At 37.3% G+C, this 26880-nt stretch overlaps 1 pseudogene; it reads right to left on the bottom strand.

Moving 5' to 3' along the window:
- Positions 1-2924: 2924 nt before the first annotated feature.
- Positions 2925-26398, bottom strand: LOC121326403 (annotated as a pseudogene).
- Positions 26399-26880: the final 482 nt, after the last annotated feature.

The following is a 26880-nucleotide window of genomic DNA, read 5'->3' on the forward strand; positions in this document are numbered from 1 at the left end:
TGGATTCTGTAAAGCTTTTTGTAAGGATTCAGTAACACAATGTCAAATGAGAAACCAAGCTAAAATGTTTAGGCCAAATTGAAAACTTAACTGCTAAATAATATAGTGGATTTTTCTCCTTTTAATAAATACACAATAAAACAAAAAAATAACATTGATTCCTGGCTGTGCGAAGTACATTATTCCACTGAAAGAAGAGTAATTTCAAAGTTTTTTTTCATATGTATTATACTATCAACTAAAAAGAGCAATAGCATCAATGACAGAAAAAGCAGGAATGCATTACCTTTCGCGTACAAACATCACAAAGCATGGTACAGTTCAATAAAAGACAAAGCAGACATTACAATTTAAAAAGTATAAAAATTAGGAAAATCAATTTGAAAGTACAGAGACAATGAAATCAGTGTCAGATTTAGTCCGCAGACAAATTTGAGTATCATCAGCATAAGAATGAAAAGTGACGCCATGACGACGAATTATCTGGCCAAGTGGTAGCATATAAATGCTAAATAAGAGGCCCCAATATAGAGCCCTGAAAGACACCAGAGGAAACCAGAGAAGTATTGGACTTGAAACCTCCCACTGTCACAAATTGCTTTCTGTCAGACAGATAGGACCTGAACCAACTAAGAGCAGTGCCAGAAATACCAGCAAACGGTTAAGAATATCATGGTTAACAGTAACAAACGCAGCACTAAAGTCTGAAAGAACCAGGATGGATAATGCACCTGCATTCACAATTAACACAATTAACAACTGTTTCTGTACTGTGAAACAGTATGAAGTCTGACTGAAAAGGTGAGTAAAGTTAATTTTTCAGGCAATGAATATGCAATTGAAAAGGTACCACACGCTCCAAAAATGTTACCAAAAGGGCAGATTAGAAATAGGCCTGTAATCACATAGAATTTTGCAATCTACATTCAGTTTTTTTAGAAAGGGTTTGACAACAGCTAATTTAAAATGTGAAGACACAACTCCAGAACTCAAGGAATAATTTATTATTTTAGTTACTAATGGGCAGAGAACTGAAAAGCTACATCTAAATAGAAAAGTGGGAACGGTCTAAGAAGCATTAGGTTAAAGATATATAATACAGTAACACAAAAACTATATAGTAATAAACACTTAGTTGATTGAACCACTAGAAAGAAAATCTATGCTATTATTGTCCAAATTGATATTTATGTCACAAGATAAAAATGAGAGACAATGAAATATGTATTCATGTTTTAATTTGTATTATTCAATTTGTCAAGTATGACACTTCACGTTTTAAAATAACAGAATAAAAATTCAGCACATTTAATATACATGCATTCAATCCTACTTGAGGTATATAACATATTATGTTTCCATTTTTTATTCAACAGAATTGTACAGTACTTTTCAGAAGTACTCTTATTAAATGTTAAGTGCATCAATAAGTTATTAAATACCAGTTTAAGCCTGACCTTTGCCAGTAGGATCTCTCAAGTGGCTTCTCATGTTGCATACTGAAATTAGGAGGATGATTTATTGCTTTGCCCCGATACAGTGTTTTATATTTCACTTCCATCTGGTAGCTCGACAAATTTTCCAGGAAATGACTGCCTGCATCACAAATCTGCCAAAGCAAGCGAACCTGAAGCATGACCAGTACCACTGCTATGTAACACTGCTTGTGCAACAGTTGCAACAATTTTAGTATTACAGTATAGTTCACTAATGCATTGATTATGATGTTGTTCATATAAGAACATGTCTATCCATTAAACATGGGTTAGTGTCTGTAGAGTTTCAGGTTTTCCTAGGTTTTGTTTTTCCATATTAAGTTCTAACATGCTATACTTACGTTCTCAAGTGTAAACACTTCCTGTGAATCAGAATTCTACAGCTAATTATCCAGAAGCTAAACTTTCAGTTTGGGATATCACTTTTTTTGGTAATACTGGCATACAGACTGACATTTACACATAAGGGAGAAGATATACAATTGCCAGTAGCATGTGCAGTTTACTGCGTAACAGTTCTGTATAAATAAACATTTAAATATACTGATATATACTGTACAATGGTCAACACACAATATTAAAAGTACATCTGTAGAGTTGGATCACATGGACCAGGGAAAACATACTTCTGTAAATAAGTTATTGTAATCAGAAGGTCACCAGTTCAAATCCCACCTCTGCCACTGACTGACTCACTGTGTGATCCTGAGCAAGTCACTTAACCTCCTTGTGCTCCATCCTGCAGATGAGATGTTAAATCAATGACCTATTGTAAGTGACTCTGCATATAATGCACAGTTCACAGCCTACCCCTGTAAAGCACTTTGTGATGGTGGTCCACTATGAAAGGCACTATATAAAAAATATTATTATTATTATTATTATTATTATTATTATTATTATTATTATTATTATTAAAATTATTATTAATCTAATATTGCACAAATAAAATAAGGTACAGTAAAACATATCTTTTGGACTTATTTGCAGTGTTTTCATATACAAGAATGTGCACTGAATTAATTCAGTGTAGCTTTATCTTCAAAACTTACATTTCTACAATGCAATCATTACTTGTGCAGAGTAACAAATCTAAGAAACCTCCAAAAAATATGTCTGCCAGAACCTGTGGCATAATAGGTAGGCATAGTTTACATGATGCAAAGTAAATATGAAACAGTTGAACTGCAAAGGCTAATAATATTTTGAAGTCTAAACATTATACAAGAGCATTTTAAGTTGTAGCTAAAAAATACAATAATACTAATTTAAAAATACATTACAAAAATACAAAACTATTCATATATATATATATATATATATATATATATATATATATATATATATATATATATATATAGATAGATAGATAGATAGATAGATAGATAGATATAGATAGATAGATAATGTATACACTAAAGTGGAATACTAAAAACTCATCAAGACATCTTGTTCCTGCAGGCTAGTAAAAAAAAAACTTCCCAAACACAAAAGAGTGCAGGCCAGCTTTCAGCTTTTCAGCCCAGACCATTACAATACTGAGATTCTTTCCCTTTTGCCTAGACCTTTAAAATAAAAACAGAAAAAGATTTACCCTTCAAACTGCGTGAAGTAATGTTTTAAACTAAGTATGAGTTACATTTATCTTGTAACTTACATTTCGTCCTCTATGTACAAGCAAAATTTGAGCAAGACAAGTCAAGCAGAAATTGAGCAAGGAAAGTGCTTCCGAGGGACAATCCAGGCTTTAACTGAAAGACCTGAAAAAAACAGTTTAGTTTCAGTTTAATTTGTGGACGACGATAAAACTGGTGGTGTACTTAACAAAGTGGTTTCAAAACTGGCTGATGGGCCCACACAACCTTCAGAGGGGGAGTCTGAGGGTGACAGGTTTTTTGGAACAGATTCAGTGTTTGTGTCAAATATTTGTTTTAGGCTTTTTGAAAATGTAGTTTAATGTACAATTTTTGTATATATATATATATTAATATATATCTATATATAATATATATATATATATTATATATATAAACAGTATATTTACGTCATCATAGGTTGTCAGAACAACATTTTATAGCAACCACTAGGTATGTCAAGTTCCAGTTTACCGTCTCAAGTAGAACAACTGAAAGAAACTAGAGATTTAGCTTTAGGTTTCCCTTGCATGCTTACTATCAACTAAGAACTGCACTGTAATTAGTCTGTGCAGGGAACTGATAATCTAGGACAGCTTGCAGCCAACTAAATTTAGGAAGAAGCATTTTCCCTAAAGAAAAACAACCATGAATGGGATTTCCAGCCCTTTTCACAGCTGAAACGTTGACACTGTTTTATCTGACAAGGTTAAGCAACTGAGCTTCAAGCACTGCTTTCATAACCTAGTAGTATATGGAGGAACCTGGTCATCATTATATATGTCACACTTACATTTTGACATATACAGCAGGGGGTCTACAGTGTGTCACAAAACAACGGTGTCAATCCTAATAGAAACCACTAGAGGGCAATGACAGCAAATAATTGTGTTGTATCCTTATAACAGCTTTAAAGAAATAGCATACAATGAAAAATCAGATACTATGAACTGTATACTTATTTGACACATGATTTTCTGCATTTCCTTAAATGTGAAGAACCATTTTAACTAGATCACTAAGGGATTTAATGCTACCTAAAAAACTGACTTTATTTCTAAATTTTAAAATGAGCTCACCTGATCCAAGTAGTATTTCATCAGTTTCTTTATGCATTGCATCCTGAAACACATTCCTTTACATTCAAAAGAAAAATCTTAAAACCTTAAAATGTCATTTAAAGCTATACAACCCCCCCCCAGTTATAAAGACTTAACAGCCCACAAGCAGACACAAGCAAACTCACTGCTGATACAGTTGTACACATCTTTGACTTTCCAAGTTTCAATAAAGTATATACTGTGAACTGATTCATAGATTTTATATGATTAATGATTTCATAAAGTGTGATAAAGGTTGCAGCGAGTATATAAAACAACATTTTTGCTTACAAAACTTTCTTCATGTGAAGAACTGTCTCATTTAAGGGCTCAATTTGCAACTCCATTTGAAGATGTGCTATAATAAAGGAGCTCAGTCCCTTGATACAGTAGGTCAGCAGTAGTGTGGTTTCTTAATCAGTACGAGCAAGTAGAAAAGCAAAATTTCCTTTGTCTTTAACCCTTTTTTGTTTCACTGACTAAATGATGAATGAATACTTAACAAGCACCTCAGTACGCGAACATCTGGAAAAACAAGACTACTACTGGTAATTTATGTGCTTACTTAAATAGTAAAAAAAACGAGCATGCAGTTGTTGAAGGTGGAGCAGCATTAAAACAAGATGATGACCATCATTTGTAACAACGGTGCAAAATATTTACTAGCTTATTACAAGATTTGCAATCTTTGTAAATTAACAATTAAGCCTTATTTTATATCTATTATGTAAATGGTAAAAAAAAAAAAAAAAAATCTAGATTACATACAAATCAGGAGTGAAAGTTTCATTTGCATGTATAATTGTATCAGGAGCAATCTCTTCATCAGACAAAGCTTTCCAAAGTGCTGTAAGCTCGGTTACCATGTAGCGCCGCTGGTGCTCATGACAGGGTGCCATCTGTTTTAAGGTATTGACGTCTACATCAATCTGTGTGGTTGGATAAGGGAATACAGCACTTGATGAAAGGGCCAAACAAAACTGCCAGTGGAATCCTGAGAAGAAGGAATGTTGCTGAGATTACAGTGGCTAAACGTTTTGCATAACACACTTTAGATTTTTTATTTAACATCATGCAATCAAAGAAACTACAAAATGATATTGCAAAAGTCCATCGGAAGCCATAATAGTAGTACAGTATTTAATGTTAGATTCTGAAATGTCAGATTTTTACATTTTTGTCAGTTTTTCGTTAAGTATATGGGAAACTGCGAAGCGATATGTAATTCAGTATGTTAACGTAACATTATTCAACAGGTTTCATTCAACTTTATGAAGCAAAATTCTATAGAGTGATGCAAAACATTTGGCCATAGCTGTAGAAAACGCATAACATACACAATTATTATTGAGCTCCCCTGTTAAGGTGCAAAACTTGTTTTTAATTGCACTAGTATTTTCATTATAACGTTTTTTATTATATTTAATTCCACTAGCATTTTCATTATAACGTGGAACACAAATAGCAGTCTCTTAACCACAGTATTATAAAGAGCAAAACTGTATTTGCATCAATCAATTAATCAAACAATCAATATTTATTTTATATAGCACCTTTCACAGTGGACCACCATTACAAAGCGCTTTACAAGATAGTGAGGAACAATGCATAATACATTAAATATAGTAAAATACTGGGCATAGTACATTAAATATAAACAGTAAAAAAATAAATAAAAATACCCTGTCTGCAAATTCCTTTTTATATACCTAACAATGCTAAACTTGCCTTGTTTTGGTATTCAGAAATTAGCGTTTGGCTAAATTAATTGATTAGGGAAATTACAGGCACAAGAATACTATTGTATGTTATAGTGTGTTTTCTTTTTGAAAGTGTTTTTTTCTTTTGAATCCAAGTAAGCCAATCAAATATTGAATATACTGGTTAAATACTGGTCTTGTCTCTTTTTGTCTCTACTATGAGAATTATGAAAGTGTAATGGCTCCTGTTTAAATAATAAAGGCATGCGAGTTTAATTCCATGTTACCCCAGTTTGGAATTGTTTGTGAGTGGGGTTTGGGCCTGTCGATTGGACAGTCCTAGTAGCAAGTTGCATTTAATATTTTTCTTTTTATTTTTTGGTAGTCATAATCGTCTACCTGGCACCCCAAAACAACAACCGTTACAAGGTTAATATCCAGACTTACACCAAGACTTCGTACAGTGGGGGAAGGCAGCAGCAGACATTTTCCAAGGTATAATGCAGCAATATTGAAATTCTTGAGTTGAGTTTTCGATCCTACTAGAAGTTCAGATTTGTTGGTGTTGAGCTGAAGAAACTTGGCAGACATCCAGGCCTCGATGTCTTTGATGCAAGCTGAGAGCCAGACCATGGCAGAAACCATAGTTTTAGGTAGAGCTGGGTGTCATCTGCATAGGAGTGAAACCTGAGGCTAAGTTGGCAGATGAGGTGTCCCAAGGGAAGCATGTAGATGTTGAAGAGACCCAAGAACAGACCCTTGAGGGACACCGCAAGTGATCAGGTTTGCGTCAGCAGTACTTCCATCATAGAAAACAGACTGCATGCGTCTAGATAGGTAAGAGGACAGCCAGGACAGACAGGTTCCAGAGATCCCAGCATACTTCTGAAAGTGGTCAAGAAGAAAGCTAGCATCTATGGACAAGGACAGAGGGAGAAGCAACATCAATATTAAGCAGAAGATCATTTACAATCTGGAGCAGTTTCAGAACTGTGATACAGCCGGAAGCTAGACTGCAGATTCAAGCAGATTGTTATCTGTGAGATGCTTCATCAGCTGGCTGGCTACAACCCTTTCAAGAGTTTTGGAGAGAAAAAAGATTTGATTTATTTGATGGAAATTAGATAAATCAGCCCGGTTGAGGGAGGGTTCTTCGAACAGTGGCATTATTCAGGCAATCTTGAGGGCAGCAGGAACCAAGTACTGAGTCCAGGGACAGGTTGAGAGTGTGCATAATGGAAGGAGCAAGGTCAGAAGCACAGAGACAGACAAGATTTATCGGACAGGGTTCCAGGGGGCACGTGGCAGTATTGAATTCAGCAATATGCTGAAGATATCAGTAATGGAGAGAGGAGAGAAGGAGGAGAGAGCAGGATTTGGGCAATGGTTTTAAAGAGAATATTGGGTTTATCGTGTCCCATTTATGAATATTTCATTCTGGCAGCAGCATCTGTCCAGATCTCTCTGTGAACTGTTAGTCCGAACAACCTCCACTTGCGCTCAAACTTGCGGCGGGTAGACTTAAGCAGTCGAAGTTTGAGGGTATACCATGGACAGTTGTGATGTTTCTTCACTGTTCTGGCTGTAAGCAGGGCAACTGTGTCAATGCTCTGGGTAAGGGTGGTGTTGTAGAGGGTCACCGCATCGTCGACCAAAGACAGAAGAGTACCAGTCAGAATGAAAGAAAAGACACATTCCAAGAGTATTATAGGATTTGGCAGATTCTTGGGACTGAAGGAAATAACAGTATCAGGTATCAGGTATCAGTAGTAGCTGAAGGTGAAGGAATATTAATATTGGCAGTGATTAAGAAATGGTCAGAGAGAGAGAGAGAGAGATGAGACTAGGAGATTGGAGATATCAAGACCCCTGTTGATGAGCAGATAGAGGGTGTGTCCACGGGTGTGAGTGGGAACGTTGACAGATTGAAAGAGTCTAAGACAGTAAAGGAGCTTGACAATGTTGGTCATTAGAGGGGAAGAAGGCAAATCGATATGGATATTGAAATCACCTAGGAGTAGAATTTTGTCAGTTGAAGTGCAGATTAAAGAGAGGAATTGCGAGAACTCAGCAATAAAAGAGTTATTCTTTGGTGGACGATAGAGAACAGCAAGGGTGAGGGACATGGGAAAGGAGAGCTTGATAGCGAGATGCTCAAACAAAGAGAAAGCTGGCATAGAGAGTTGAGGTGGCAAGCGTAGAGTTAGCAATAACAGCAGAGCCCCCATCTGTACCTGTGAGGTGTGGCTTGTCAAAGAGCAAGTAGCCATTTGGGGTGGATAGATGCAGTGAGTGCTTATCATTTACAGAGTGCTAGGTTTTGCTAGTCAGAAAAGATCAAGATTAGTATCAGTTATAAGTTCATTGAGAAGCAGGGATTTGTTAGTCAAAGAACGGCAATTTAAGAAGGAGAATTAACAGTTTGTAGCAGGCAGTACAGGGGGAGAGGAAGTTAGAAGTGGTATCTGAAGCAAGTACTTACCAGTGTTCATTCTAGGAGAGGAGAAAATGTGAGCACGCTTTGTCCAGGGGATCCAGACGTTTAGTGTCAGAGTAGGAATGAGATACTGTTTACCAAGTTATACTATCCTGCAGACCTAGAGCCGTATACTTAGCACAATATTCCCATTAACCTCACAATTCAACACAGCCCAGCATAGTTTGGACAACTCAATTACAATTTAAGTGCAGGCTAGTTACCTAAGTAGACAGCGATTTTAACTATCAAATTAACTGAAATCCACTTACCTATTTCGATGTTCATTCAGCTAGCAGCACGGATTCCAGCCAACAAGTAGGAGCATAAGCACACGTGACTTCAGTTACAATCTGAAGTCAATGTTAGTCTGATATATATATATATATATATATATAATATATATAATTATTACCAATTTACCAACACCATGTGGTTCCAAATGGTTGTGGTATGTGGACGTGTGTATATGACAACAGTAGCATCGTAACCCCTCAAAAAATTATAAACATAATTTTGTCATATATATAAAAAAAAAAAAACATTTATTGGGGTCAAACAAAAACAAATGTTCCCAGAGTTGTTCTGCACTGCTAGTAAAATTAATATTATTTGTAGTACCACTAGACATGTGGGATGGATTTAAATGGAGTAAAATAGTCAAGAAATCCTCATCTCCAGACTTTGCATTCTTTGAAAATAAGTAACACTTTGAGGTATCACAGCACTCTTTTGTATATATCTGAAGACATGATAGTCTATCCTTGCTCAGATATACATACTTGCTTATTTAGATGTATTGGGATATCTAAAGTAAACAGAAATAAAATCTCTTTAATTTACTTCTTAGCAACATACAGAAGCAACCTTCAAATCAATACCTGCTCAGTACTTTATACAGATACAAACATTTTCTTTGCAGTTAGTGTAAAGAAGCCAGTATTTATTTTCAAATATTGTAGCTGCAGCACTTTTCTAAACAGACAGACTTGGTATATTGACGTGCTACACACATTCTTAGATTTGGAACATAGATCTGAGCACACAGATCCCTTACATTTATCATCCTTGTCAAGAATTGTTCTTCCTGATCCATTCTGATCAATGTCTAGCTGCCCATCTGTCTCCTGTTAATTCTTCCTGCTGTGTTTAAAGTTTGGAAAGTTATTTCAGAGTATATACTTTTTCAAATAATGGTGAGAGAGGTTGCGGGGAAAGCAGACAAATTTAAAACTTCCAAGCTTTTTGGTAAACTGAGTTTTCAAAGTCTACTTATATTCTGAAATACAATCTTGAGTTATTTGTCATTTCAAAAAACAAATCCTACCTTTAATAATCGTATCTGAAGGACGATTCTGCTCATCAAAGCCGTGAACATTTACGTTCAGTAGGAGTCAAGAAAAGGCAAAGAGTTCTCACAATCTCTCTTCAAACAAAAGTATCATCACTAGACACTTTGGTTAAGCATACTTACCCCTTGCCATAACTGCAAAAGCTAAATTAAAATAAAGTAAAATGAAAAAGCAGATCATTAGGATTTGTAAAAATGTAACTCGAATGAACAAAGATGACAGATGTCTTATTATTTCCCCAGATTCTGACTAAAAGCATGTTACATAGACAGTACATACAAAGAGCACAGACATGCACTTCTATATATAACCAGCGTCTGATATTTGTAATAGCTTATGCTAAAGGATAAGCGTTTCCCTTGATATTTGTAAAAATGTGTGACTTTGAATGAACAGATTGATGTACATTAGGGATGCAAGTTGGTTATGATTGATTCATTTTTGTTATCACTTCTGAGTTGTTTTTGACATCCAGATGGTTTTCAATAAAACCAAAATGAAAGTTTCAAACCAAAACATTTAACTACATTTGTGCAACCTGATTTATGTGAGAAAAAAAAATAAAGCTAGAACTCCGACCCTCCACCAGCCCCCCCAAAAAAATTAACAAAGTTCTTGTTTAGGATGCTGGTTTACTATAGCCTGTTACTATAATAAAATTAAGTGTGAACGTTGTGGTTATCCTTTCTGAGGGCAGTCAGAATCAATCAGGTAAGTCTTGTCGTAACTTTTGATAAATGTTATTATATTAAAAGTATTAAGGGATGTTAATATGAACTATCTACATGCAGAAAAGTGTGGGATGAACTCCGAAAAATGAAGCCGGCTTAGTTCTGAGATCACTGACGCTTTTAATTTTGACATTGTTCGGTTATGAATGTTATGCAAATGTCAGTTTTAGTTCAGCTTCAGTTTGGGAAAATCATAACCACTGCATCCCTAATGTACAGTACACACATACAGCTGCTTCCAGTATGTACCAGATATTTCCCCTGTGGGGTAAAATAAGTGACTGAGCTGAAGCTGTTATTGTACATCAGAATATGTCTCAAACCACTAGAATTAACATAATAGAGATATTATTAAGACATGTAAAATATGACAATATATATAAACATCTGCCATGATGCTGCCAATAGAGGTACAGATTAGACATGATCAATGTGCAATGTGTTGAAATTGTTCTGTAGAGATATGTAACTGCCTCCAATGTCTTTAGGGAAATTGGGGGTGAAAGTCTGCAGCAGTCTGTTCTTCAGAATGTCCCTTTAGAGCTGGGGTCTCCAATTATCCAGCAGGTTTTAAAGGTGTCTTTAAATCATCAGTGGCTAAAGATCTGGAACACCTGTTAATCTTGATTAATTAAGCTAATAACTGATTCAATTAAATAACAGATTGGTTGAAACAAAAACCAGCAGCCACAGTAGTCATAGCAGTCTTAAATTACAGATATATACTATATATATATTATATATATATATATATATATATATATATATATGTGTGTGTGTGTGTGTGTGTGTGTGTGTGTGTGTGTGTGTGTGTGTGTGTGTGTGTGTGTGTGTGTGTTAGTATATAGAAACCGCATTTGTTATGTAACTGTCACAAAGATGGCCAGAGTGGGGGACGTTAAACCAGAAACAGGAACCAGGAAATAAACAACAGAGAGGTGGAGTTTTGGGGAAGCTGAGCGCTTGCTTGCGCTCAGCAATTAATGATTTAACAGAACAGTAAATAAAAAGGTTGTAACAAACAAAAACACAGGACATGGCACATTCGCCAAAACAAAAGAGACAAACAAAACGGACTATACAGACAAAACACGGTGAGCTTCTATTTTAACTACTATTATTATTATTATTATTATTATTATTATTATTATTATTATTATTATTATTACCACCTCCGTCTTCAATCCTGTTCTCTACTCACTGAACACACAACCCAAATCAATTCAAATCAGTTTGTGCTTAAGCATATTAAATTTGTCCACATGCATACATTTGAATCTAATGTTTATCATTATCATAGGCATTAGTATGGCTAATAAGCTAAATATTTAAAGTGCCATCACAGATTATACAGAATTCAAAACAAATTTACCTACCAGGAAGCTGGGAAGAGAGGTGAGCTATCGATGCCTCTGTATTTGTGTTCTTCATAATGACAACTGTCTCAAATATATGAGTGCATTTTACCTATGTAATTAATCTTAACTAATCTAATTTTTTTTTAATTGGTTGTTTTCTATTATGTTCCCATCCGTTTTCTTTTCGTTTTTCTTTCTCAGTAGCCTATTAACCGTGATCTTCTGGAAACTGTGCCAGTGGCATCCTGCAAGTGTTGTCCATCCATAATGAAATACTCTACTGCACCTACTACTTACTCGTATCCAACTTTGCTCTGACAACTACATTCACGATATTGCAGTTGCTCTTATTTAAATTGCCCTTAAACTCCTTTACGCATAAGGAAATACAAACTGTTGACTGATCGATCTATACAGGGCTTTAAACTACTGTATAATGGTCTGTTATTGTTGATTGTTGTTGTTGATTAAATTATACAGGTATTTGCTTACTCAGGGCCGAAAATATGTTGGGGGGGGGTTTGTCATAGTGTGTCGACACTAACTTCACAAAATGACAAACCGATTGTGTGTATTTTCACCGTTTATAATTACTATTATAGCACAATCAGTTGTAACCAGAATCGGAAAGGTTAAAAAATGTATTGTTTTGCAGATGTTTGTACATCACCTGACCCAGTGTCAAGCTTTCTGTTTGTTCACGTGATTGAAACGCTGTACACTGATTGGTTGAAGAATCAATTTTTCCCACTATCTGTCTGAAATGCATGAAACAGACACTACCATCAATCTCTACAAAAAATAACACACTTAATTTAAACAGTTTTTATTTTGTTGTTGTTTAAATAACACTGGGAACATACTGCAGACTGTGTTGATTGGTAAAATGGAAAAAAAAATTTGACCAACAAGCATAGAAAACGCAGGACAAAATTAAAATGCTTGCTGTGTGAAAGAGAATTTGATGATGACTATTGTAAGACGTACAATGATAAGCATCTTAAAGACCTGGAAATCAGCCACAAATATATACCATTTCAAATGGTAAATTTGAACTGACAGTGGAACAGTGGCTCGTCCTGTGGCGGTGGCAACAACAGCAGCTGAAACAGGTGTTACCATCGACGCTCCCGGCACCAGCCATTCCATTGACATGCAGCAAACACGGGTCAGTGGGAGTGCAAATGAGGTAGACATTCATATAGCATTTTTTTTGTTAAAAAAATAGTTATTATTATTCAGGTAGACTTTAGATTCCTCATGTGTATAACGATATTGCTGGTGACTCCTTTGCTTCAACAGTATTTTTTTTTTAATATATAGGTAGGTCTTTCCCAGTAAATACAGCAAAAACAGGTTTTTGATGTCTCGTTTTTTTTTGTTTTTAACAGTGTTAGCAATAAAGTCAAAATACTAGTCTTAAGTGACTATAAAATAAAGTGCGGTAAGGATAACTGCAAAAGTAGCTTTTTCCCTTTTTTAACGATCTTTACAGAAACACGTTTTACCTAGACAAAACAAAAATGCCGTATATGTAAATGCAAAGTAGCATTATTTTAGGATTGAAGGTTTGGAATTTAGGTATTAATTGAGAAAAACAACATGTTTTTCTGTTCAAGCATAATTTAGGGGAAAAAAAGAAAAGATCACAGAAAGAAAATACATAATTTTGCATCAAAATTAAAGTTTGCATTCTCATGTTTCTAGGTATCACAGTTTTCTCAATAGGTCAATTTATTGAGCTCTTGGCATCAGACATTAGGAGCAAAATACAGTCTGAATTGAAAGAAGCAAGACTGTACTCAGTGGCTGCGGATACCACACCAGATACTTCCAACAGGGACAGATTGGTTGTTGATGTTTGGTATGTTAACAGTTACGGCAATCCAAAAGAAAAATTTTTGGAAATGAAAGAAGCAACTGACAAACAGGTAGTGGTCTTGCTGAAATAATTTTAAATAGAATTTTGTCAAACACGCTGAGCACCGATGAGCTCTATTTCCAGTCATATGACTGTGCTTCTTCAATGAGTGGAAAATTCAAAGGTGTACAAATTGCAAGAGCGTCTCGGAAGGTCAGTGCCTTATACTCCATGCCAGGCTCATCGATCAAATACAGTAATAGAACACAGCTGCAATGCAAGTCCAATCATTGCCAACCTGTTCGTTCTTGTGGAAGAACTGTACAGAGTACTACATGCACAACTTGATGACATTGAAAATGCACTAAAGCTACGCAACCTGTCCAAAACCAGATGGACAGCAAGAGCAGAGTCAGTACAAGCAGTCTGGCAATCCTTTGAAGCAATTCTTGCATCTATGAAATAGATTTGCTGTGGCCCCTCCATATCAGTCAAGGATGAGGCTTAACCAGTGGATTGTATTCCAAGATTCTTAATTTTGACTTCATTGTCAGTCTAATGTTTATGAAGAATGTAATGTACAAAACCAAGATTCTGACTGAAAATCTGCAGAGTGAAGAGCTCATGAGAATTCTATAGGCGTTAATTCAAGGCTGAATATGCTGGTTGTTCAATACAAAGAAAACCTGGAAGTGTGTCTGAAGGCAGTGGAACCATTGGCAGGTGTACTGCAACCATCATTCTCACACACCCCAGCAGAAGACAGGATTTCTGCAGCATGTGATCAGTTTCCAGTGCATAGCCCAAATCCTTATGTCTTGGCTGCTGAGTTGGATATTTTCAGGTCAACACTGCAAAATGTTCAACATGAAACAATTCAGGAAACATTTCAGCTGTTGAAGGATAAGAGGAGCATCTTCCCTCTGACATACCATGCATAGCAATTGCTTTCAACAGTACCTGTAACTGTTGCCAAATATAAGAGAACATTTAGTAAGCTTGCTCTGAATAAAAACCTCTACCGTTGGACAATGACAAAAGACAGATTGGACAGTCTAATCTTACAAGCTTGTGGGAAGGATCTGACTGATGGCTTAGAACTAAGTGAAATTGCCAAGAAATGGGCAACTCTGAAAACAAGACGTGTTTTACTGTAAAATAGCTGCAATGACCAACAGTCATCTATACGGTAATGTCTTATTTTATTTGTATTGCTTAGTTAAACATCCACATTACAGCGGATACCAAGATGGTGTCTCATGTACCCAATAAAAATGAGTAAGTCATCTTCTGGTCACCAATTGTAAAATTATTTTGTTGACACAAAATGTGCTCATAATCCCCCAGCTCCTGGGTCTTAGGTACGGCCTTGTGTTTAGTATCTGTTGGCTCGTTCTGTTACATACAGTACTCCCCCCCCCAGAGTGGAAAGAAACAAACCATGATTATTCCGGGCACTGCAGATGTGGACGGAACCTTCATTCAAGGCTTGAATATCCACTGGGTGTTTTCCATTGTCATACCTTGGAAAGCTCCTGTGTTTAATGCTTGAGTGAGTGCTGGAGTGGTGTGCGCAGAGTTAAGGCTTGCTTTTTAAAAGCGTTATTTTGTGCCTCACATAACTGGTTTTGTGCTTGGTGCATTCTTTAGAAAATGGCAGGATCAGGCAAATTGTCATCCTGGCAGACACCCCCCCGGCGGGAAAGAAATGCTGCAACATGGGATGAAGATGATCACTTAGTACCCTTAAGTAGCGATTAGCATTGACCTTGCCTTCTATGGGAATGAGTGCACACAAACCATGCCAGAAAAATGCGCCCCACAACAAAAACCTACCGTTGAACCACAAAAGACAGAACCCTTCACTGTTGGAACCAAGCACTCAGAACTAAGTGTAGAGTTCTTTAGGTGACCAACAGTCATCTATACGGTAATGTCTTATTTTATTTGCCACTTAGTTAAACATCCACGTGCACTCGGATCCATTTGTCGAGAACAATAAAAATGAGTAAGTCATGAAGGATGATTCATTTGTGACCATATCACTTTTCTCCACTGCTCGGTAGTGCATTGCTTGAATTTCTGTGCTCTATGAACCACTGGACTCGCAAACATGCATTGCCAGGTGTGACGAGCAGTTTGTGCACTGCAACCCGACTATGGTGTCCAGCAATGTTGAGTTCTTGGAGCGTTTTTGATGAAACTGACTGCTCGCGCCCCAAGTTGAAATTTGCAGTCAATTGATCTGCAGTTGCTCGCCTGTTTAGCCTTGCACTTCAAATTAATGCACAGATATCACAATCCCTGAGTATGCGCTTCCACCCACTCCTGGAGTTGCCCTTTGCTGATGACGTTTTTCCATCGCAGTTCCATGCCGACATCACCTTAGACACTGTTACTTGTGAAACGTCCACATACCCGTCTGTTCAAAGTCACTGAAGTGGTAGTATAGCCGTTTAAAGTAGGACCGTTCTGTGGGGGGGCCGCCCTTTCTTACGCGTGGTACCCTACAGTTCATAACCTAGTGAATCATTGGGAATCATGCTAATCGTAACTGGACGGAAGGATACCTTTACGTCACGTGGTTTGGTCCGGTCTTTTACGCGGGGTGTCATTGTCTTGGTGGTCTTGGGAAGTGCAACTTGGTTCGTGAGTTCCGACGTCTCAAGAATCCACCCGTGGTCGGTACCCACGTGACGAGGGTAACAGATCTTGAACTACTTCCTACTAAGTAGCTGGTATAGTGAAAGAAGGTGCCGAGCAGACGTTAGCGGACACGAGATACCTTGGGGACCTGAGCGTGTAGAACGGTGCACACTGCCGCAAACACGTGACGTTGGGCTGTAACCACAGGTCGTTACACAACTCAAAGAACCTCGCAAAAACTACTTGCTGACGAGCGCGGGTTTTTTCAACTTTAAACCGTCAGTAACTAGACGTCAACCGAGCGGACAAACGGAACCGGAAGGTTCATTTTAGTGTCGATAGTTTAGGGACTAATGACGCGAGGTGGGTGAGAACGGGACAGACTATGCCAAAAGGTAGCGTCAGGTAGGCTGTAGTGGATCTGTGACAAATGACACGTTGCAGTTGTTCAAAGCGACCAGAACCAGTGACTTTGGGGCACCAAACGCACCCCAACAATCACCCCTCTTTCAAAGTCACTGAGGTCTCATCTTGCAGCCATGCTAGCCATAATTATAGGCAACCAGGCCTGTCCAGTATTTTTCTACATGACCCTAAGGATGTTGGGATATATGCTTAATTAATACATGAGCCACACCTGTGTGGAAGCCCTTGCTTTCAATATACTTGGTGTCCCTCATTTACCCAGGTGTTTCCATTTTTTTTGTCCACTACCTGTATTAAGTATTTTTACATTCAACAAGATTTGGTCATATTAGGTCATAGTAATAGTTGCAGCAAGTCTCTGCTATGCTAAACCACTTAAACGAAAGCCTGATCCACTCTATCCCATGAGTCATTGTGGCAAAGTGGTTGGTAAGGGGAACAGATGTCGCGGTGATGCGGTGCAGGAGTGATGAACAGACAACAGTGATTCAGTGAATAAGTGCTTTATTGCTCTTTTCCAGGTCTGGCGACCGTCAAAAATAATAAATCCCCGGCAATACACAACAATGTGTAACACGGGGATAATGAAAACAAGGGCACAGTCCTGAACAAAAACAACGGTACGGTCACCAGTCCTGGGTGATCGAAAACGTGCAGGTGCTCAGTGCAGTGGTGCTCCGGATAGTGCTCTCCTTTCGACAGCTCCGGAGATGTGCGTTAACTGTCTAGTGCTGAATACAAAAACAGACAGTTACACGGACAGACACAACAATACAAAACACGAACACAATCCACTCTGAGAGCTCCTCTCTCAGTCCTTCTCTCTCTCCAATCGTTTAACCCAAACGAAGGAGAAGATCAGCGTTACCCTGGCCCCTATATGTAATCCCGCATGATATCGAGATAAACGGTTGCAGCTGCCTTATTACTTGCAGCTGCCTCTCGTTTACCTTTCAAATCAATACGGTCTTACAACAGAGTCGCGCTTCCCTCCAGGCTGACCCACTTCCCTGACCCGGAAACGAACTGTCAGGCCAGCCCTTCCAGATACTTCTCCTCCCGTTCTTTAGCGCCCTCACAGGTCGGGAGGAAGATTCATCACCAGAACTCCGTCACAGTCATCTTTCTGTAGCACAAATTGCCTCCAAAAGAGATTAGCTTTTGTACTACAGTCAACCCAATTTATACCGTCAGGTAAGGGCTATGGGCAAAAACGGGTAATAAGTGAGGGTGGCGTTATAGTGAGGGTCAACAAAAATAAATTCATCACACAGAACTCACTCTTTGTACAACACAGTCAACAATACCTTCTATGTTTGCAAAGTTTTCTCCAAAAGAGTTGTTACAGTTTTGTGTGGATACCGTTGATAAACCCTAAATGGAATAACACACCACACACACACCGGTGAAACCATACCCGAAATAACCTATTTATCCCACTATCACTCACCGCAAATACGTCACATGTTACAAATTATTTATATTGGTAAAAAACAGATGGCGGTCTGTGGCTGTAGTGGTTCCTTGACAAAAGTGCAAAGGTTCTTAATAAGATTACTAGTCTTCAATAATCATTCCTGTGCAAAAACATTCATTGTAACCAGTTGTAGTTTTAAACGGCTTTAACAATCATGCCTCACCAGATTAGTCATTTACAGTCTAATGCATTTTGAGTACATGAGTGGGCAATTAGTTAAGAGTCAGTAGCGTAAATCCCCATTAGTATTGCTTCTTCTTTGCTGCACGCATTTCTAATGTCAATGTATAACAGATTATTTTGCTCTGTGCCTTAAATTGGAGGTCTACAGCATGCCGTTATTATTATGTCCTTTGAATTTTTGCCCATTATTCTGACCCATATTGATTCTGCGTAATTTATTTATTTTTCTTCCAGATTTAAAACCTGGGCTTCAAGACTTTTTTCATGTATAGCGCTACCCCTACACCTCTTCTATCCTGCCTGTCTTTCCTATACAGTGTATACCCACTAATATTATATTCGTCTCCATCACTCTTGGATAACCAAGTTGCTGTAACACCTATCACTTGTTAATGTAGTAGCTTGAAGTTCGAATATTTTGTTTCTGAGACTTCTAGCATTTAGATAAAAACATTTAATGGCTGTCTTACCCGAGTTGTTGCCCTTGTTTTGATGTGGTGTCCCTTCATTTAACATGGTGTCCTTAATCTAGGATACAAAAAGATACACAACAGGAAACGCAATTAGGACATTCTAAATATCTGAGAGAAAGGTTACTAAATAAATAGTTAGAATGTCGTTTCAAGGCATAGACTAGTCTACCACTCTGCTGTATCTTTCCTTTACTACTAGTGCAGCTTGTTTTGATTGACTCTCCTAGACCTTTAGACTGTAGAAAGGGTTACTCTGAAATACAGAAGTTCTCCATACTTCCATACTGCAATTTGTTTATGACACAAATCTGGTAACATTATTTTAACAGTCGGTGCATAGTGAGTCCTACCTTGTACAAATTAGTCCTTCACGAGACAGTTACAAAAAAAAAAAAAAGTATTTATGAGTTTTAACAGTTGAGGAATGTTCATGTTGACAAATCTTCAGAGCAAGTCCAACATTTTGCAAACTGTCTTGTCCAATCAGAGCCTCTTCGATACCCACAATGGCCCTACACCCTTTTGACAGTTTTGTTGTGGTATTTTCTCACATTAAATAATTTCATAGAAGTGTTTTTTGAGATTACATTGATCAGTACAATCATGTTTGACTGGATTATATACAGCCGATTAGCAATTAGCAGAACAAATGAATTATATATTTAAATCAGAACAAAGACATTAAAACAATTATCAGATTTACAATATTTCTCATGCTGATGGTACATGACAAACAAGTAACATGTTGTTTAACATGTTTGTAATGTTTTTTTTTTTTTTGATAAGGCAGGGGTCCTGAATTTAATGCAAACATCAGATCAAACTGAAGATTTATCTTTGAATTCCAGCTAAGGTGCCTTTCAACATTCCCTTCTGACCAAACATTAAAAGTTTTACTTTTGAAATATTTATATACAGTCAACCCTTTTTATACCACCTGGTGCCATGAGAAAAAATGGGCAATAAGCAAGAGTGGCAATATAGAGAGGAAAACACACACACACACACACACACACACACACACACACACCACACACACACACACACACACACACCTATGTTTGCAATAAATTCAACCATTTATTTTTTTTAGTTATACAATTACAGTATCTCCAAACCATTTTAATAAAACATCAATCTTTTTTTTAAAACTACAGTACTAGTTCTTAACACAACAGTAGGTCTACTAGTGATGTTTTATCATCTTTTCCCATCTGTATGAAACATACATGGTTACTTCTGAGGAACAGTTAACACTTAAAAAAAATAATAACTAAAAAATAAACACTCATTTAGTGTCAAATCACCCAAACAACAATTCCAGAAAAACAAAGCTTACCATTTTTTTGAAATTATTATTATTTTATTTTTTATACTGTACTAGTCATTTGAACTTTGCTGTTTGTGCACGACTTTAAGCCTGCTCAGTACTATCCCCTGTTGAATGATGCCATCTATTTATTTCACAAAGCGATTTCAGCTCAACAGTATTCTTTTTTAAGCAGTTAAAAAAAATATATATATACTGTTTACAAAACTGATGCTTTAGTTTAAGTCAGCCTTCATTTGTGAAAACTTGTACATAAACAAACAAACCTCTTACCTTACTTTTTTTATATACTGTGGTTTATAAAAGTCACTTACAAGTCACAACAAATGCTGCAGTTGACAACTGCATAACAAGGAGTCCTCAGAGCACATTTTAAAGACTGTACTTTCTCAAAATAATATTAAATTCTCCCATACAGTTTGAATGTTTTTTACTGTTTTGCCCTTCCATAGTGATTTACCCCAAATTGTTTCTGTTTCAAGTCCTTGAATATTTTTACATTATTTTATCGTACCGTTTGAGAAAGTCTCATTTAACATAATATTACAACACAAAGTTGACGTGTCCCACAATAACACTCAAATAGGATTCATTGGTGATGGTTTTGGCACAGTGTACTTCATCAGAGACCTTTCCAGTTTGCTTCCATTCTCTAAATGTAATTGGTTTCAGTTGCAGGTACTTTGTAACATTATGCAAGTCTTCCGCAGAGGGGTTATTTTCAGAAAGACAAGGTAACATGTTTTATAAATCATATAGAAATAGCCTAAAAGCCTAAAGGTGCACTAGACAGTTGTAAGATTCTGATTGCTTAGTTACCATACTGCCCTATATGCAGCATTCTATATAAAACAGTGTATTATTCCTGTGATACGATTGCCAGTTATGCACAGCAGGAGAGGTCTAATTCATTTCATACAACAATATCAGCTCTTTTGCTTTGTATTCCATCCCTTTGCTAATTGATCATTTAAATGTACAATGCAACCCTTAAGTTGTACAGCTGGAAGCACAGCCCTCTGGGATTTAGACATATCCCCCTTTTATTATGCTTGCTAATGAATGTAATGCTTGTGAAAGGTTAGGTACTTGTACAGCTAGAAAATGGAGTAGCATCAAAATACCTTAAGGCTATTATAACTACCAGGATTTTATTAAATCTTACATTATTTTTTTTTTCTATTTTATCATCAAAAGATTGTATTTTTTTTTTTGTGGAAATCTAATCACATAAAATTGAGAACATCTGTAGTGCCTCTTATAATTTTAAAAATAGTAAAAATTAAGAAGGCTGCTTGTGTCAGCACTCAATGCTTCCTGTAACAAGTGTTCAGTCTAACAGAAAAAGCTGGCTTACAGAGTGAATATGTGGTAAGCAAGGTCCCAGGGGGAATGGGTTTTAAACAAACTGGACTGCCAACAGGGTTTGGTTTCTGATGAAGCACAGTACATTCGTTATACATTTGTACATTGTTAACATTTTTGATAATTACAAACATAAATATATAATGCACTTGTACTGTTCTTTTGTAATTCATGTAAGCTACTGGAAATATAGTTTGTTTGGGAGATCCCAGTAATGCATGGCATGGCCCCAGAAAAAAAGGAGCAGCGGAAACAGGTATATATATATACAGGTATATAATTCCCCAGCAAACATACTTATTTGCAGATTAAGAAATTACACCAGAGCAGTGAAAGGTAAACATTGGCAGATCAGCCACCACATTGCTTTTTGCTTGTAACTCATTTAATTTGCTTAAAAATAGTTTTAAAACTTTGCAAGTTAACATGACTAAAAAGAGAATTCATTAACAGCAAATTAGCAGTAATTTATCTGAAATTGCTTAGGCAACACAGACATGAGCAGAAACAGTTCAAAATAGGTGGGACGAGCAAATGTCTTTATTGGACAATGCCTTTAGAAAGCATGAAGTGCTAAATGAAACAAGACGGTGCTCCCTTGCTTCCAAAGAACACTGACCTAATGTTGTGCATCCATATACTTCCTTTTCTAATAATGTTCTTCAGATGGTCAACACAGACTCTAAAGGCAAGTAAAAACTCACTTCAGTTTGTGGCAAGATTGTGGAGAGTGCACAAGTGTTTTTATCTCCTTTTAGGTCACCATCAAAGATTAAAGACACTATAATGACACCCTTCTCTGCCAGCACAAACAACTTCACCAAGGCGGCTTCACGCTCTGTGATTTCCCCATCGCTGAGAAGCAGCTGCTCAGACTGAATCAGACTTTTGGACCAAGAATATTGTCCTAGTAGGCAAAAGTGGCAGCTAATAATGGTGACACTCCTTCCAAGGCAATGACAGTCTTTGCGGGGAACAGTCAAAAGACATCTCCGCAGCTTACACTATCCTTCAAGTGTCTAACGACTATTCATACAACTGAATACTTCAGACTGAATAACTCTATGGAACAAAAAACAGAAATATATATATTATATATATATATATATATATATATATATATATATATATATATATATATATATAAAAATAAAGATATTTTTCTTATAGGCGTTTTAACTTATGAAAGTTTCAAACAAAAAGAAATTTATAATAAAGTATTCACGTATCAGTGCAAGTTATGTGTGTAAAGTGGATAAAATGGTAAGTAATTGGCTTAAAGCATAGGCATAATGAAGTAAAGTTTAATTATCAAGTTAACCTACCCCTCAGAGCTGTATAAAGGTATTGGTCATATCAATAACTTTTTAACTCCCACCATCTCAATCCATTAAGTTAAAAGTGGGAATTTTCAATTACTTGAGCTAATGGAACAATTCATTTTACTTAAACTTTATTTATAGCAAAAAATGGATACAGAATGACATAGTGGCACTACCAAAAAGAATTAAGCATTGTAAGAATGCATTGTAGGGAAAACCGTCTGACAAATAAAGAATATGAAGAAAAGGTATACCCCCAATACAATCATGTAAACATTGTTACAACTGACTTCAACTGCAAGTCTCTGTGTGGCTCAATGAATATGTTTGTTTTAGAACACAAATATCGGCGGAGCCAATTCAAGGAAATGACTGCCTCAGGAAGATACATATATTTATACAAAAGCGTCATGGGTTATTCCCCTCCCTTTCCCCTGTTTAGTATCCATTTGTTCATGTGAATACCCCTAATTAACACCTCCAGCATACCTCATCTTTGCGCATCTAGGTGAGACACCTGTTACTTTGGCTGCCCAGACATACTTTAGGCAGGATTTTCAAAAAATAATGTCATTGTACTGAACTCATGATATAGTAATGAGAGCTTTAGTAGCAAGTGATTTTCAAACGAAAGCTGTGCATTTTGTCATGCGGAATGTACATTTATTTTGAAATCTGCCTTCTCTCTCCATGGCTTTAACAAGCCACCTTAATACAGAACATATTGAATAAAGTTTAAATAAAGTATTTCCCTAACAGCATATTTTACATAAATCACAATATCTCCTCAAAAAAACATACATACATATGCCTGCAATGGCATAGATTTGTGTAAGGCTACATTCTATAATTTATATACACTGATTTTTCATTTTTCTACTCTGATGAATTGTGATCATCAACAATTTACTCAAAGCCTCCACTAGTGTTTTCTACTATTATACAACCTTGACTTGCATAAAGACAGAAAGACATTGAGCGAAATAACTCGTATCACTCAATTTTGAAGGTGTTATATCCAAAGTATAATCAACAAGTACAGAGAAACATCATCTGTAATTGACAAACCCAGGACTGAGAGAGAGAGAGAGGGAGAGAGAGAGAGAGAGAGAGAGAGAGAGAGAGAGAGAGAGAGAGAGAGAGAGAGAGAGAGAGAGAGAGAGAGAGAGAGACTTTTTTGACTTTTACAATCCTTTATTAAGATTTATAAAACAAAGAATCTATATTAAAAAAAAGAAAAACGAAGACAATATTGACTCTAGGGAAACTCCCCAACACATCAGTATTAAAAACCTCTACACATACAGCGCTTTAAAATCCTAAAAACAAGACAATTAAATAAAAACATTAAGACTCCCCTCCTCACTCAGAGAACAGATTGCCTCTCTCACACATCACATCATCTGGAACCCTTCTAAGTCATGAACCAATTTAAAACAGGCGAAATCCACCTTGAGCCTGCTCACCGCCATCACTCTGAACAGCCTGTCCACCCGAATCAGCCCTAAGCCTGCCAATTTGCTCTTCCGAGACTTCAGAATGGCCAGTTTTCCCTGCCCTAGAAGAAAGTTAACTATTACACATACATTGCTATCCCTCCTCTTGTAGCGGACTCCAAAAATAAACATAGTCTTTGTGTATTCAACTCCCAGCATCTCTAACGTTCTGCTAAGGAGTTGAAACAGAGAGTCTAGCCTCTTACACTCACTGCATGAAACACAGTTTCTTCCTCTGTACAAAAAGCGCATTCTGAGTAAATACTGGGATCTATTTTATGAAGGAGCCTACCTGTAGCCAGTATACCATGTATTAGTCTCCACTGTAGATCTCCTACTCTCTTATCCAGAGGTAGCTTATACAGTACCCTCCATTCTGGATTCCCCTCTTCTCCTAGTTCTAGGTGGCCTCTCCATCTGGAATCTACCACCCCCTTTAACTCTCTGCGGTGGGCTATTTTTATACATAATTTATACACATGTTTACTTTCCACATTTTTAAAATTTAGATGTATCATTTTGTGTATTTTCAAAATTCTTCTTTTTTCTTCCTCCTCCCCTTGCTTCTCTTCTCCCTCTAAAGGAGACACCAGCAGCTCTGGGAATTTAATGTCTTGTCCCTCTCCTCTCTGCGCTACCTCATCTTCCAGAGTTTCCCTGATCTGTTGCTGAGGTTATACACAAGCCAGCCTTCTGTAGCCCACTAGTACTCTTGCCTATCATAGAAACTCATTTTGAAAGGATCACCATGGATTTAGTAGGACCCCTACCTAAGTCCACTATGGGGCATCAATACATTTTAGTGGTGCTTGATTATGCCGTGAGATATCCCAAAGCCATCCCTATGCTGACCATGGAATCTAAGGGGATTGCAAAGGAGGTTAGGCTTATGTTTAGCGGGGTTGGAATCCCAAAAGAGAGACGCACAGACCAGGGAACCCCTTTTATGTCCAGGGTAACAGCAGACTTATGCCTCCTGTGAACATTAAACATTTACAGACTTCTACATACCACCCTCCGACTGATGGCCTTGTCCAGAGATTTAATAAGACCCTCAAGTCTATGCTCAGGAAAGCCATTGACAAAGATGTTCGCCATATGTGAGGTACCACAGACGTCACTTGAGTTTTCACCTTTTGAATTGTTGTATGGTAGACACTCTTGGGGTATCCTTGACATTGCATGGGAAACCTGGGAACACAAAACATGAACATGAAAAGGTCCATATGAGGTAACAGAAAGGGTGGGAGAAGTAAATTACAGAATAAGACAAATAGGTCAAAACAGGTAGAACAAATATATCATGTTAATTTATTGAACCCAGGGTGCGATAGAGAAATATTGGTATCCATCAAAACCTACCCTACTCCACCAATAGGACCCCCAGAGGTACATATTTCAGACGCCCTGCCATCCGCACAGAAGCATGAGGTGACTGATTTTGTAAAGAGGAACACGAAGGTGATTTCAGGTATATAGGGTAAGATTCAAATGATAACGCATGACATTATCACAACACCAGGGAAGAGGGTGAACATTAGACCGTATAGGGTCCCAGAGGCATATAGGGCAACAATTAAGGACGTGATAGAGAAGATGTTGAGATAAGGGGTCATAGAAACGTCTTCGAGCGAGTGCTTCAGCCCCATAGTTTTAGTTGGAGATTTTGTAATGACTTCCGGAAACTGAATGAGGTGCCCAGGGTAGATGACCTTTTAGAAAAAATGGGGAAGGCCAGGTATATCATGACCCTGGATCTAACAAATGGTTATTGGCAGGATCCCCTTACTCCTAGAGCCCGAGTGAGAACAGCCTTCTCAACTCCAGATAGGTTGTTCCAATATACATTGGCCTCCACGGTGTCCCAACCATCTTCCAAAGACTGATGGACAAGATTCTGAGACCTAACCAGATGTATGCTGCAGTATATCCTGATGACGTGGTTGTTCATAGCCCTGATTGGGAAACCCATTTACCTAGAGTTAAGGCAGTCATCAATAGTATCAGGGAGGCAAGACTAACAGCCAATCCAGCTAAATGCAGCATAGGTCTGGAGGAGGCAAAGTAAGTAGGGTACAATGTAGGGATAGGCGTGGTGAAACCCCAAAAGCCTTGCTGGCTTCAGGTATGTTGAATATGTAAATAGAAATAACAAAGGTGTGCATATACAATCAACAATGAAGCAAAATGAGAAACAATCAATTCCTCTAGATCACTGGTGGCAGCTTTTTCAAAACACCCAGTAGAATGTTTTCCAATAACATGCGTTTACACTTTCCTTCTGCTTAATTGGAATCACTTTTAGTGTTTCTCAACACTTGGTGAATAGGTTTCAATACCCTGCTAAGGATCTTTCAAGAGAAGACATGCACAAGTCTCTCTGCATCAGGTACAGAGAGAATTTGTCTTAAGCGGGCTATGTTATGCAGATGGAAAAAAGACACCTTTGTAACA

Source organism: Polyodon spathula, chromosome 2 (genome assembly GCF_017654505.1).
Source record: "Polyodon spathula isolate WHYD16114869_AA chromosome 2, ASM1765450v1, whole genome shotgun sequence".
Taxonomy (NCBI): Eukaryota; Metazoa; Chordata; class Actinopteri; order Acipenseriformes; family Polyodontidae; genus Polyodon; species Polyodon spathula.